The 14743-nt window shown below is 41.4% G+C and overlaps 1 protein-coding gene and 1 long non-coding RNA gene across 6 annotated transcripts in view; one reads left to right on the forward strand and one right to left on the reverse strand.

Annotated features, from left to right (window-relative positions):
- The window catches only part of MKLN1 (muskelin 1), a 392319-nt gene that overhangs the window by 131901 nt on the left and 245675 nt on the right, over nt 1-14743 (forward strand). The window lies entirely within an intron of this gene.
- The window catches only part of LOC138987588 (uncharacterized), a 49099-nt gene that overhangs the window by 5397 nt on the left and 28959 nt on the right, over nt 1-14743 (reverse strand). The window contains exons 2-3 of one of the 2 annotated variants that reach the window (XR_011463933.1): nt 7666-7801; nt 100-285 (exon numbers count right to left, since the gene is read on the reverse strand). This is a non-coding gene — a long non-coding RNA (uncharacterized lncRNA). Of the gene's footprint in view, nt 1-99; nt 286-6247; nt 7802-14743 lie in introns of those variants that run through there. The other variant, XR_011463932.1, reaches the window with a different exon arrangement.

Genomic DNA, 14743 nt, shown 5'->3' on the forward strand with positions numbered 1-14743 from the left:
AGACCTACCATTAACACCTTGGTCAGTTCATACAAAAAATCCGTCAGTATCAGCACCGACTTTGTTACCATCACAGATCAGTTCACACTGCAAACTTACTTGTTTATGTTTAGGACTTCCCAGAGTTTCAGGATACCTGGCCAAGCCCGTGCAGAGGTTCTGATTGGAAGTTGCTTATGCATTTGCACTTTGTCCTTCTTGTCAAATGCTTCTCATGACAAAGTCTGGGAAGTAATCCCCTTGAAGCCATCTGCAATATCTAATCCAAACTTTGTCACATGGGACCTATGAGAATAAATGTATTATAAACATTGTAGAATTGTCTCTCATCTCAGTTCAGTTCAGTTGCTCAGTCATGTCCGACTCTTTGCAACCTCATGGACTGCAACACACCAAGCTTCCCTGTCCATCACCAACTCCCGGAGCTTGCTCAAACTCATGTCCATCGAGTCGGTGATGCCATCCAACCATTTCATCCTCTGTTGTCCCCTTCACCTCTTCAGAAACTATGAAAAACATGTTTTCGTCTTTTCTCAATATGTTTTTCACAGTTGTCACGACTCCGTAATTGTCTGCACTCTTGCTTCCTGCTTCTCTCATTAACCAATTTATAAAGGTTATTTCATAGTACAGCCATTTTAGAGACATCCATTTGTCCTAATTTTACTCACAGGCAACTATAGCCACTGAGATTCTAGTTTCCTCCAATTATGTTTGTTCATCTTCTTATATAAAGAGGATGATGACATAGCTTGTACGAGGTAATGATAGTAAGAGTCCCGATGTGCGCTCTGTTCTGTTTTTCTAGTTGTGGTGTAAGTTTTCACCTCCCCATCAACACTTTTCTCTTGTAATGTAAGCCATGTGCTTATTGTGCGGCTCATGGGATTAAGGGTGCCCGTCTTCATTCATTTCTATATCCTTTCACTCTTCCTGAAATATTTACTGAGTTCCTACTATGTGCCAGATGGTGTGCTAGATGGTGGAGTCAGATCAAAGAACAAAATGTATATGGTCCCTACCCTCAGGGAGATGCTAAAGGAATATTGATAATAATATAAAATATTGATTATAATTGTAACATTTGTATGGAAAGCTTATTTTCCTTTTAGCATTATGGATAAGATTGAATCATCAATATACTTTGTAAACTGAGGTTTTGTTCCTCTGTAAAAACCAACTTCTTTTCCTTAAGGCATTCATTCATACACTCACTGATAATATTCATTAACATTAATTCATTAAATCTCATTGTAAAACTACTATTACCAAGCACTCCGCAGTGGCGCAGTAGTAAAGAACGCGCCTGCCAATGCATAAGACACAAGAGATGCGGGTTCAATCCCTGAGTTGGGACGATCTCCTGGAGAAGGAAATGGTAACCCACTCCAGTATTCTTCCCTGGAAAATTCCATGGACAGAGGAGCCTAGTGGGCTACAGTTCAGGAGTTCGCAAAGAGCTGGACACAACTTAGTATGCACACATGCATGCTGCTGCTGCTAAGTCGCTTCAGTCGTGTCCGACTCTGTGCGACCCCAGAGACGGCAGCCCACCAGGCTTCCCCGTCCCTGGGATTCTCCAGGCAAGAACACTGGACTGGGTTGCCATTTCCTTCTCCAGTGCATGAAAGTGAAAAGTGAAAGTGAAGTCGCTCAGTCGTGTCTGACTCCTAGCGACCCCATGGACTGCAGCCCACCAGGCCCCTCTGTCCATGGGATTTTCCAGGCAAGAGTACTGGAGTGAGGTGCCATCGCCTTCTCCGACACATGCATGCTAAGATTTCCAAATACAAAAATAAAAAGACAGTATTTTTGCCCTTAAGGCTCATAGTCCAGTTGAGTAGACTGGCAAGCAAACCACACAGTACATTATGATAATTGTCATAATGGGGAAATGTGAAAAGTGTATGAGGCATAGAAAAAGAAGGACCTAGAACTGCAATGGAAATGAACTTGGGCAAACTCTGGGAGATGGTGAGGGACAGGGACGCCTGGCATGCTGCAGTCCATGGAGTTGCGAAGAGTCAGACACAACTGATGACTGAACAACAGAACTGCCTGTGTAGGTCAGAGAAGACTTCACAACGAAGGTAGCACTTGGACTGAGGTTTGAAGGGTGAATAAGACATTACTAAGCACAGATCAAGGAAGGGCATGAAATGCCTAGCTGACCATCCAAGACTCATGCTCTTCTTCCATAGCATCAAATGTTCTGGGAGTTGGCCCAACCAGTTTCTAATGCCTTATACTTCTGGGGGAATCAAACGATTGGTTCTCATTAATTGGATGTGAGCAGAAGTGATGTACATCATTTCTCGGCCAGGATAAGAGTAGGTGTGCCTTTTCTTCCTTGTCTTTCCTAGCTATTAGCTTTGGAAGTAAAGGACTCTGAAACTTAGAGGATGGAGATGCTGCAAAATAGAAGGACCCTGGGTGGAAGGTGGCTTGCCACACTGAACTGTTACTTGACTAATCTATTACATTAATCTATTGACCCTACATAGCTTGTTTGTATAGCAGTGAGCTCTATTTTAATTAATATAAAGTAAACAATATGTGAAAAGACTTACTGATGAGTCTAGCACAGAATACATGCTCAGTAAGTATTTGAAATTGCACGGGGCATACAAATAGACCAGTATAGCCAGAACAGAATACATGATTGGTGAGAGCAAGAGGAGGGCAGCTGAATAGCTAGGCATGGACTGATCTCAAAGAACCTTGAATGTCATGCTAAAGAATTTAGGTTTAATCTTGTGGAAGGAAAGCCAATGAAAATATTGAAAAGGTTAGAGGCCAGATCTCCAATAAACACAACACCCAAGAACCTGCTGTGATTTTCTTTAAATGTAAGGTGGGAATATTAAGATGAAAGATAGGATTTCAGAACCAGAAGGCACCATGGTTTAATCAAACCTCATTTAACAAATGAGGAAAGTGAGACCCAGAGAATTTGAGTACCTTTGTCAAGGTCACCCAGCTAAAACTTGGCAGAGCTGGAGACTAGAAGGCTAGTCTCTTATTTCCAGCCCTACAGCATTGCTCTTTCCACTGTGCCACAGTGCTTCAAAGCAGTGGAGACCAGCTGGTGTGCCTGTGTTTTCAGTCCCCTAATGAAGACATTGGGGATTTGGAGGCTGGGTATTTACCATGGAAGGCTGTCTTCTCTGTAATTCCTCATCTGGTTTGAACCACTATTTTGGAAAAGGTCCATTTTTTAGCATCAGATTTCCCTAGAGGACAATTGGGAATGTGCTCAGTGGCCTGTGGGGTGCCCTTGCACTTTCTGAGCTTTTGTTGGGAGGTTGAGAAGAAAGTAGCAGTGGTTTGAGCTCCTGGAAATGCTCCTGGTCCTTAGGCATCTGGGGAGTAGTTGGCCCTCTCAGTTGGCTGTGGTTTAGCCTGCCAGCAGACTGTCCTCCAGGGGTCACATCAAAACATCTTCCTCAGCTTGTCTCTTTAAAGGGTCAGCCCCTACGACTGGCATTTTAAAATCATTTTCTGTTCATCAGTTCAGTACTTCTGGTTTTCATATACTGATAAGCTGATTCATTATTCAACATAATTATTCTTACTCCATGTGCTATCCAGAGCAATATGACATACATTTGTTTGTTTTTTTAATAGCAAGTGGATGCAAAAGGACAACCATGATGAGGCCAGTCTCAGGGAAGCATGACATGTGATCTGACCTAATGAGGATTGGGTATTATTGAATTATTTTACAACTGGGGGAATCCAGAGCACAAGTTGGGGGGCAGGGAAGGCCATTTGTCCAAAAGTCCCCAAGAAAACTGGGGAAAAATACATTTCTTGATGTTTCTTTGTAATTTCCTTGCTCCTTGTTTTTTGGTTGTATCCTGGTTTCCTCCCTTGCACTGATAGATTAAGGTTAGGATGATAGATCAAATGGTTGCTGCTGCTGCTGCTAAGTCGCTTCAGTCGTGTCCGACTCTGTGCGACCCCATAGACGGCAGCCCACCAGGCTTCCCTGTCCCTGGGATTCTCCAGGCAAGGACACTGGAGTGGGTAGCCATTTCCTTCTCCAGTGCAGGAAAGTGAAAAGTGAAAGTGAAGTCGCTTAGTCCTGTCTGACTCTAGTGACCCCACGGACTGCAGCCTACCAGGCTCCTCTGTCCATGGGATTTTCCAGGCAAGAGTACTGGAGTGGGGTGCCATTGCCTTCTCCAAGATCAAATGGTTAGGATGAAATATTAAGAAAGATAAGATTGTTGCCTCAGTCGCTGAGGAGTGCCTTGGTGCCACCTGAAAACAATGTCTTATGCAGTGGAAAATGCTTGGGCTTTGAAGTCAGAGACATCAGCCACGCTTTAGCTGTGAGACTTTGGCAAATTCTTAACCTCTCTGAGCCTCAGTTTCTTTTTCTGTGAGATGGGAAAATAATGTAAAATATGGGGATGGTTTTAGGGATTAAATAAGTGAACATATGTAAAACATGTTTTAGTGCTGGGCACATAGCTGGCTCTTAACAAGTATTATTTCCTTTTTCAAGTTTCTGAGAAGTTCCAATTCTTTCCCCCAATCCCTATCCTGGGTTCTGGTCAACTGGTAAAATGAAACAAAAGAGTGAGCAGATAGAGACCAAAATGCCACTTCGATTGTTGATAAAGGCTGTTTATTGTAGGAGATAATGGATTGCTAAATACTAAATGAGTTAGGTCAACTTGTTTACCCAGTCACAAGTAAAATTTGACCAGAGTAGGACCTCTCACGCTGGGAGTAGCAGTGGGAGCAGGAAGGGGACCCTGCCCCCGGAGGACTAATACTAAGGTGATATCCTCACTGTGGGCAGGTAGATACATAACCTTCTGAAAGAAAGGAGAAGCTAAGCTGAACCTGCCATGTGTACTTTGCAATTCACAAAGCAAATTAAGCCCCTCCCCTAAGGAGGAGGAATAAGAGAGGAGTAGACAGAGGCCACGGAGAAGGCAATGGCACCCCACTCCAGTACTCTTGCCTGGAAAATCCCATGGATGGAGGAGCCTAGTAGGCTGCAGTCCATGAGGTCGCTAAGAGTCGGACACGACTGAGCAACTTCACTTTCACTTTTCACTTTTCACTTTCATGCATTGGAGAAGGAAATGGCAACCCACTCCAGTGTTCTTGCCTGGAGAATCCCAGGGACAGAGGAGCCTATTGGGCTGCTGTCTACGGGGTCGCACAGAGTCGGACATGACTGAATCGACTTAGCAGCAGCAGACAGAGGCCAAGAGAGTCAAATGTCCACAAGGATGGAAACCTCAGAAGTGTCTCCCTCAGTATCTCCCTTCTCTTGACCCCCTCCTCTCATTTTGTGCTACTTCTTAGCCACACTGCTCATGAAGGACACAGCTATCAGTGTGTCACTGTGGGTAGCCTCAGAGCACAAATGTTGGGGAAAAGGTGGGGAAGAGAAAGGGAGATATTGGGTTGAGTCATTGGGGGAGAAAGAGAGGTGGCCACATAAATCCAGAAAGAGTAGCCTAAATTTAGAATTGGGAATTAGAGGTCTGAAGGGAGGATCTCTAACAGATTTGACCTCTGAGTCCCGGAACCATATCTCCTGGAGATGATTCTCAGTCCCAGCATTGGGTTATATACCCTCTGCCTCAGTTTTTAGTTTTTAAAATGTAAGCATATTTTGTGATTGTAAACTAATATGTGATCACTTTGGAAAATTCAGAAATAACAGAGAAGTATAAAGAATAAATAAAAAATAATCCATAGTCTCACCACAAAGAGGAACTAATATTAACTTGGACTATATTTCTATTAAGTCTTTCTTCTATGCATATCATTATACAGATATGGTGATTCTCTCTATACATGTTAAATTTGCATGCTGAATTTTTACTTACTATTATAATCATTTCCCCATGTTATTAAAAGTTCTCAGTAATTAACATCATTTTAAATGACATTTTCCCTGGTTATAAGCAGATCTGGATCAGTCTCTACCAATTTATGAAAATCCCATGGGTCTGGAGAGATCTTCTAAGTGTTTACCTTCTTGAACAGGTGAATAGGGCATTTTCAAAGGCCAGGGCTTTATGGGCCTGTTCATGGTAACTATTGCACTAAACTTGAGCTTCTAGAGAGTTCTCATATTTCTAGCAATTGATTATATAAGTGATCAAAAGATGCCACTCTGCAAAATACAATAATTCAAAGCATAGGCCTTTCTTATACACCACAGCATTGTTACACACTCAAAAAAACCATTGTGTTAGTTTGCTATAGCTGCCATGACAAAACACCTTAGCCTGGGTGGTTTAAACAGCAGCAGTTTATTTTCTCACAGTGCTAAAGGCTAAAAGTCCAAGATGTCAGCAGGTCTCACTGCTCCTGAAACCTCACTCCTTGGCTCGCACGTGTCTGCCTTCTTGGTGTGTCCTCAGATGTTCTTTTCTCTAGGCGTGGGCAGTCCTGGTGTCTTGCTGTGCATATTGAATTAGGGCCCACCTTAAAGACTTCATTTTAACTTAACCTCATTAAAGACCTTATCTATCAATACAATCTATAGTCTTTCGTGAATAGCTTCTTTTGCTTAGCATAATGTTTTCAAAGATTATCCATGTTGTCACATACATCAGTACTTCATGCAGAAAATGTTCCATTGTATGCATGTAAAACATTTTGTTTACCCATTCATCACTTCATGGACATAGGTTGTCTCCACTTTTTAACCACTGCAAATAACCCTGCTATGAACATTCATGTATAAGCTTTTGTGTGGAGCTATGTTTTCATTTCTCTTGAGTATGTGCCTGGGAGTGGGATTGATGAATATTATAGTAAGTCCATGCTTAGAATTTTGAGAAACTACCAAACTGTTTTCCAAAGTGGCTGCATCATTTTACATGCCCACCCACAGTGTGTGAGGGTTCCAATTTCTCTATATCCTTACAAACACTTGTTATTGTCTGTTCTTATTATAGCCATCCTTGTGGGCGTGAACAGCTATCCCTTGTGAGGTTTTGACTTGCATTTCCCTAATGACTAGTGATGCTTAGTGTCTCTTCTTGTGTGTATTGGCAATTTGTATAGATTCTTTGGAGGAATTTCATTCAAATTCCTTGCCCATGATTTAACTGGGCTGTCTTCTTATTATTGAGTCATAATACATTTGTATATATTCTAGATATAAGTTCCTTGTCAATTTACAATTTGCAAAGGTTTTCTCCCATTCTGTTGTTGTCCTCTTACTTTCTTGATGGTGTTCTGTGAAGCACAAAAGTTTTTAATTTTGAAGTCTGATTTATTTATTTATTTTTTGGTCACATCTGCTTTTGGCAGCATATCTAAGAAACCTTGCCATATCCAAGGTCATAAACATTTTCTCTGTTTTCTTCTAGGAGTTTTGTAGTTTTAGCTCTTACATTTAGGTCTATGATCCATTTTGAGTTAATTTATTTGTATGGTGTAAGGTATAGCCCAACTTCATTCTTTTACACGTGGATACCCAGTGGACACAACTGAGCCGCTGAACTGAACTGAACTGAACCCAGTTGTTTCAGCAGTATTTATTGAGAAAACTACCTTTTGCCTATTGAATTGTCTTGGGTCCCTTGTCAAAAAAAGTAAATTGACCATGTACTTGAGGGTTTATTTCTGGACATTCAGTTCTATTCCTTTGATCTAAACATGAGTTCTTATGCCTTATACCTTGATTTCTGTAGGTTTTTTATAAGTTCTGAAGTCAGGAAATGTGTATCTTCCAAATTTGTTCTTCCTTTTCCAAAATGTTTTGGTTATTCTGGGTTACATTTCCATATGAAATGTAGCATCAGCTTGATGATTTCTGAAAAAAAAGAAGAGAAAAAAGGAAAAAAGAAAAAGCAGTAAGATATGAAGAGGATTGCATATTCTGACTGTTCATTGCTATTGTATAGAAATACAATTGATTTTTGTATATTGTTCTTATATCCTGCCACATTTCTGAACTTGTTTTTATCTTATATTCTTAATCATATGCTTTACTGCTTAATCTGTGTTAAATATTATAAAAAATACAAAAATGAACAAGATATGATCCCTATTCTGAAGAAGCTGATAGCCTAATTCAAGAAGTAAGACATAAACTTATTGAGTGAATAATTGCCTATTTCAGCAACGTGCAGGAAAGTACAGAATTACCAAATGAACACCACAGATAATTAGAGCTCTAGAAAAGTTCAGGGGATGGAGAGACAATTAAAAGTTAGAGAGTCTGAAAAAAACAGAGTAGAAAGGATCTGAAGGCTCACTGATACGAGCCATCCCTATAAACAAACTTTGAATTTCAATATTTGAGAATCCTAAAAGTTTCAAGAGATCCCTCTGCTATGGATGACCCTCAGAGTTACCTATGCAACATATATGTAATATCCAGATTTAATAAATTATATCAACTTGCCATATTTGCTTAAGGTTTTTAAGCTATAAGTAAAACATTTTAGTTACAAAAAAAGGCCCTTTCATTCCATCTCTCCTCAGAGATAGCCAGTTTCTTAAAGATAGTGAGAATCCTTCCCACATATGTTTTTACATTTTTGCTACAAATATATACATTTTAGGTGTTTAAACATGTACATAAATGGTGTACATATTTTTCTAGAACTTTTTTCAACATCATGCTTTTAAGATTTATCCATGTGATACTTGTAGAGCTAGTTCATTTTTTATAACATAGTAATAACATACTATATAGTACTGCAATATAGTCTCATTGTATAAATATTCTAGAATGGATGATCTATAGGTGGATATTTGTTATGTCTAGTTTTTTGCTGTTTCAAATTGTTATATAATTAATGTTCTGGTGTATGCCTCCATAGGCTCCTGTATAAGAGTTCTTCTAGGGAGTATATCTAGAATAGAAGTTATTAAGGAATAGACTATGCATTCTCAACTTCGCTAGATTGCTCTCTAGATTATTCTCCACAGATGCTGAACTACTTCTTACTCTCATCAATGATATATGAGAATTTCTCTCATTTTATAGTTTAACCAACAGTGTCAAGTTTTTTTTTTTTAAACTATACATATCTGGGTCCTATTTTCACAGATTCTGTTAGGGTAACTCTGGAGTGTGGTTTGAAACAGGTGATACTGAAACCCAGTAATTATGAATAAATTTGTATCATTGAGAGCATCAGCTCTATGTACGTATGCACAGTCTAATATGGTGAAAGGGCTCTAGCACTTTGTTGGTAACATCTATATTGGATAGATGGATTTATCTGTACTTAGATCCTTGAAGATGGGTAGAGAAGTACCACTGCCCAACATATGTTGTAGATGTTGGGTGTATAATTGACCAGCCCACTGACTGGGGACTTAAAGTCCCACCTTTGACAGCTGGGTTGATGGGGGACTATGTTAGCTTTCTGGGAGCTGTCTTGCCTTTTACTAGGTGTGTGGCTGGGTGCCAGTTGTCAGGACTTGCATACATGCCATCGCTTAGGGCAGGGTGCGTGTCAGCGATGTCTGCCAGCCCGCTGGGTGGTGTCACTGTGTGGAGCATTTGTGGCTTTTTCAAAGCCCTGAGGAATCTGAGAAGCAAGTGAGGGAATGCTGCATGAAAACAAAAGGCAGTGGAAAGAGTGACCAGCCAGCAGGCTCCAGCAGGCTAGAACGCTCTGTCCTTGTTATTACTGCTTCATGAAAATGCCGCCGGCTTCCTGGCAAGGTCTGGAAGGTAGAGGCTTCTTGAGAAAACAAGGACAAGCGATGGGTACTTTCAGGCTGGAATCTGATTGCCCGGCTTCCCTGTTTTCTAGTGGAAGCTGCAGGGGGAGGATGGGGAACCCTCTGCCCCTTGGTGGGTTTAGGTTGCTCTTTCCCTGTCTGCTGGCTGCTTTCCTGAGTTTTCTCCTCCCACTCATACGCAGCACAGTTCTGGTCTCAGAGGCCCAGCAGGGCTGGGCTGGGAGAAACACTGGGCGGTGCCCCGGACAGAACTGTTCCTCAAGGAGCCATCTGAAGGTCAGTCTAGGGGAGGACAGAGGGCTCCAGCCATAATCCTCCTTCAAGGGGGCGTTGCCACAAAGAAGGGCCTCCTGATTTGGGGTGGTGAGACCAGGGAGAAGTTTCATTCCTTGCCTGCTTTCCTCAAAGCTATTTATGCCCTGGTATCACGCACTCTCACAGCATAGCCTGCCTCAGTTTTCAGAAATGAGGGAGAAGCTCAGGAAAGAAAAGAGTTTTCATTAATTGATTATAGGATGGCTACTTGGACTCATTATTTGACTTGTCAGAAGTCAACCTCTGCCTTCCCTCCTGATAATCTGTCAGTGACATATAAAATAATCTAGGTGCAAAACAGGGAAGTACCCAGCATTCTCTTCCTCTCTTGAAAAGAAACTATGAGGATAATGAATAAAAATAGGTCTTTGTGGATACAACAGGGCTGAACTGAGGGTGTGGCTTGCTTGGCAACAGCTCAAGCAAAGTTATTTCTCTTGGTCCCCAAATGTTCTTGACTTTGCTCTGCCTGATAAAATCCTAAAAGACCAGCTTAAATGTGACCTTTTTTTTTTGGTGAAACTTTCCATCGATAGAGTTCCTTCTGGTCCCGTAGCATCTTGTTTTTATAAAAAAGCATTCATCATGTTGTGTGGCAACTACTAACTTGGAATTACAGCATATTCTATGTGTGTGTATTCCCCCAGCATTTATGGACTGTACTTTAACATAATAGTCTTTTGATACATATTTATTTGATGAATCAGAATTCCTGAGGAAAAAAACAATATTCAGCTCTAGTATTTTCTTAATTATCTTGCCTTTTCCTCCTTGGGGTGAAACTGCAAGCAGGTTTAGCTCCACATGGGATAGATAACACGCTAAAACCAAATGGTTTTTCTTTTTTTTTAAAGGAACTGCTCCAGCAGGAATGGGTGTTTCAGTTCTATCATTCTATTACAGGTACAGAAATTGTTTCCAGGAAACACTGCCATTATTATCTCTGAAAGGCAAGTCAGTGGAAATTGTTATTTTCCATTTATGGATGGACAAATGGAAGCTTTCTTTCTCATTTACCGATTACAGAATGTGCACTCTGTTCAAAGTACTGTGCTAGGATTTTCATGGGATACAAAGATGGGCAAGACAAGGTTCTTATTCTAAAGGAGAATTTATAATCTAGTTAGGAGGAAAAAATATTTGTATGCAAAAGTCACTATAACTAGGGAGCTTTTTATCTGAATCATATGAGTGGTCCAAAAGGAAGTACTAAAGGGAGTACCGAAGGTAGGCAAAAGAATTTCCAGAGTAACTGGGGATATCATGTTAGTCAACATAGCATTTAAGATGAATAGATTTTGCGCTCCTTATTCTCTGTTTGGCCCCTGGACTAGCTTCCTGTGACTGCTGTAACAAATTACCAAACTGGGTGGCTAATAACAACATAATTTTATTTTCTCAAAGTTCTGGAGGCCAGAAGCGTGAAATCAAGGCTTTGGCAGGGCCAGGCTCCCTCCGAAGGCTCTAAGGATGAATCTGTTCCTTGTCTCTTCCAGCTTCTGATGGCTTCGGGATTCCCTGGCTTGTGGCCACTTCACTCTAGTTCTGATTCTGTGGACATGTTGCTTCCTCCTCTTCTCTCTCAGAACTCCGCCTGCTTCTCTTTTATTAGGATACATGTGATTGCACTTAGGGCCCATCCATGTAAACTAGGATTCGTATGCTCTTCCACTCGGGATCCTGAATTCAGTCATATCCTTTGCATGTACTATAATTTTCTCAGGTCCCAGGCAGTAGCATGTGGATATATTTTTTCGAGGAGCACAAGGTAGCCCATGACAGCCTCCTATCCTCCTATTCCCTGCTCTGTGCCCCCTGAGGCTGTTATCTACAGATGACTCGCCTGGGCTCCATTGCCCTCTTGCTTACTGTTGGGTTTAGCCAATGGGAGGCATCAGCAAGTATCAAAGGGTAGGAGAAAAAAAGACGTTGAGGTATTTCTTCTTCCTTCTGCTTTAGCACCAGGTTCTGGCAGCAGCTATGCCCTTTCGCAGCTCGAGCTCCTTCAGGACTCTCATAACACCTTTTCCATCCCTTGTCTCTTCAGCCCTGGGCTTCTACTCTCGCTAGTCCTTGGGTGCCTCAATACTTCCTACGCTCCAGAAACCCTGCCTACACCTTCGTAAATAGTGTCTTCATTAAATTATTGTCAAAATCCCAGCGGAGTGTGAGTTTCCTGACTGATACAGACACCAGGAGGCAAAAATTTAATTTTCAGAACAGAGATAGACTCAAGTTGCCTCCATCTAAGTTTAAGTAATGACCAGTGGGGACTGGAAGGTGATTCAGCATACAAGACAGCCATAGCAGCTGGATTATCTTGCAGGCTCTTTGGCAGTAAATATCTGTTGCTTTGTGCTCTAATTATCTGCTATTATTGTGACTCTATTCTGTTGCCCTTGCTACTAAGTACTTTCTATTCTTTTCTCTGTCTCACAGTTTCTATTGCTCATGGTTTCTGCTGCTACGTGATGTCAGCTTTCTTCCCTCTGTGAATCTTTTTGTTTCTCCCCACTGCTGACTCCCTCTTTGTATTTCATATTCAACCCTCCAAAGGGCCTGACTGGTTTGGCTACTCACCATCAAGTATAGGCAGTTAGGAAGAACTTCCTCTGACACGTTGTCATATGAGCATAAGTGTACTGCTCTAGGGTAGGTGCCTGCTCCTAGACTAAATGGTTTTGCTTGAAATGGCAGAATAAATTGAAACATAATTCAGTGTTCTGTCAATTAGATATCCGCGAGAAGTGGTGTGGATCACAATAAACTGTGGAAAATTCTGAAAGAGATGGGAATACCAGACCACCTGACCTGCCTCTTGAGAAACCTTTATGTAGGTCAGGAAGCAGCAGTTAGAACTGGACATGGAACAACGGACTGGTTCCAAATAGGAAAAGGAGTATGTCAAGGCTGTATATTGTCACCCTGCTTATTTAACTTCTATGCAGAGTACATTATGAGAAATGCTGTGCTGGAAGAAGCACAAGCTGGAATCAAGTTTGCCAGGAGAAATATCAATAACCTCAGATATGCTTATGGCAGAAAGTGAAGAGGAGCTAAAAAGCCTCTTGATGAAAGTGAAAAAGTTGGCTTAAAGCTCAACATTCAGAAAACGAAGATCATGGCATCTGTTCCCGTCACTTCATGGGAAATAGATGGGGAAAGTGTCAGACTTTATTTTTTTGGGCTCCAAAATCACTGCAGATGGTGACTGCAGCCATGAAATTAAAAGACGCTTACTCCTTGGAAGGAAAGTTATGACCAACCTAGAAAGCATATTCAAAAGCAGAGACATTACTTTGCCAACAAAGGTCCGTCTAGTCAAGGCTATGGTTTTTCCAGTGGTCATGTATGGATGTGAGACTTGGACTGTGAAGAAAGGTGAGTGCCAAAGAATTGATGCTTTTGAACTGTGGTGTTGGAGAAGACTCTTGAGAGTCCCATGGACTGCAAGGAGATCCAACCAGTCCATTCTAAAGGAGATCAGCCCTGGGTGTTCTTTGGAAGGAATGATGCTAAAGCTGAAACTCCAGTACTTTGGCCACCTCATGTGAAGAGTTGACTCATTGGAAAAGACTCTGATGCTGGTAGGGATTGGGGGCAGGAGGAAAAGGGGATGACAGAGGATGAGATGGCTGGATGGCATCACTGACTAGATGGACATGAGTTTGAGTGCCCTCCAGGAGATGGTGATAGACAGGGAGGCCTGGCGTGCTGCGATTCATGGGGTCGCAAAGAGTGGAGACGACTGAGTGATTGAACTGAACTGAACTGGGAAGCGGTTATGGGTGTGGCAAGCATTCTGACACTTCCCAGGGTGGTTATCAAAACTCACAAGTTCTTCTGTTGCCCAGTTCAATAGCACAGGCATGGTGGTCTCTGAAAAGCACAACACATGTTGGAAAAAGCAAGCAGCCCAGAATAGCTAATGGTGTAATTAAAATAGAGAAACATTATCATTGGCATTAAAGCTGGAAATGTAGCTCACAACAGTTTGTGGAGGGCCTTGAGTGAAGATTTGTTTTAGAAGGAACTTTAAACATTATTTTATGTTCAGTGAAAAGTTACTGAAGGTTTTTTGAAAGTGGGAGAGCAAGATAAAATCAGTTTTTAGGGCTATTTATCTGATGGCAGTGGTATTCAGATTGGATCAGAAGTAGGAAAATGTGGAAACAGAAAGACAAATTAGGAAGGTGTTATAATAGCATAAGTTAGAATAATGGGGAACCAAGCCAGAACAAGACTGGGAAGAGAGGGGACGTTCTTGTAAGAACTTCAGAGCAAGAGTAGATTTAGGATTGAGGCTGGTTTTGAGCCATTGGTTCAGAATATTTTTACTATCAAGGGTGGCGGTATGTATTTGGAGGAATACATGAAATCTATCAGACATAGTAATAAGACTGACAATATTTTTACCAGCTATTATCTTTTAGAATACATTTTTTGGAAGCTTGGTGTTGAGCCAAGGGAGGGTAGGACCTGGTGGTTCCACTGAGAGAAATTGAGTCTGAATGTCTTAGCCTATATTTTCTAGAAAAACAGACCACAAAGCAAGAATTAACGCTAATGTTTTATTTAGAAGATGTAATCCTAGGGCAGTAAGAGTAAGAGAAAAAGGGAAGAGAGGCTGAGAAAGCGAGGAAGTGATGCAAGGTGATGTTTGAACAATCTACAGAGGCGGCAGGTGCACCTGCCTGTGCATGCAGAATCTCTCTAGACATTCTGCGTGGCAAAATCA

This window comes from Bos mutus, chromosome 4 (assembly GCF_027580195.1).
Source record: "Bos mutus isolate GX-2022 chromosome 4, NWIPB_WYAK_1.1, whole genome shotgun sequence".
Classification (NCBI taxonomy): domain Eukaryota; kingdom Metazoa; phylum Chordata; class Mammalia; order Artiodactyla; family Bovidae; genus Bos; species Bos mutus.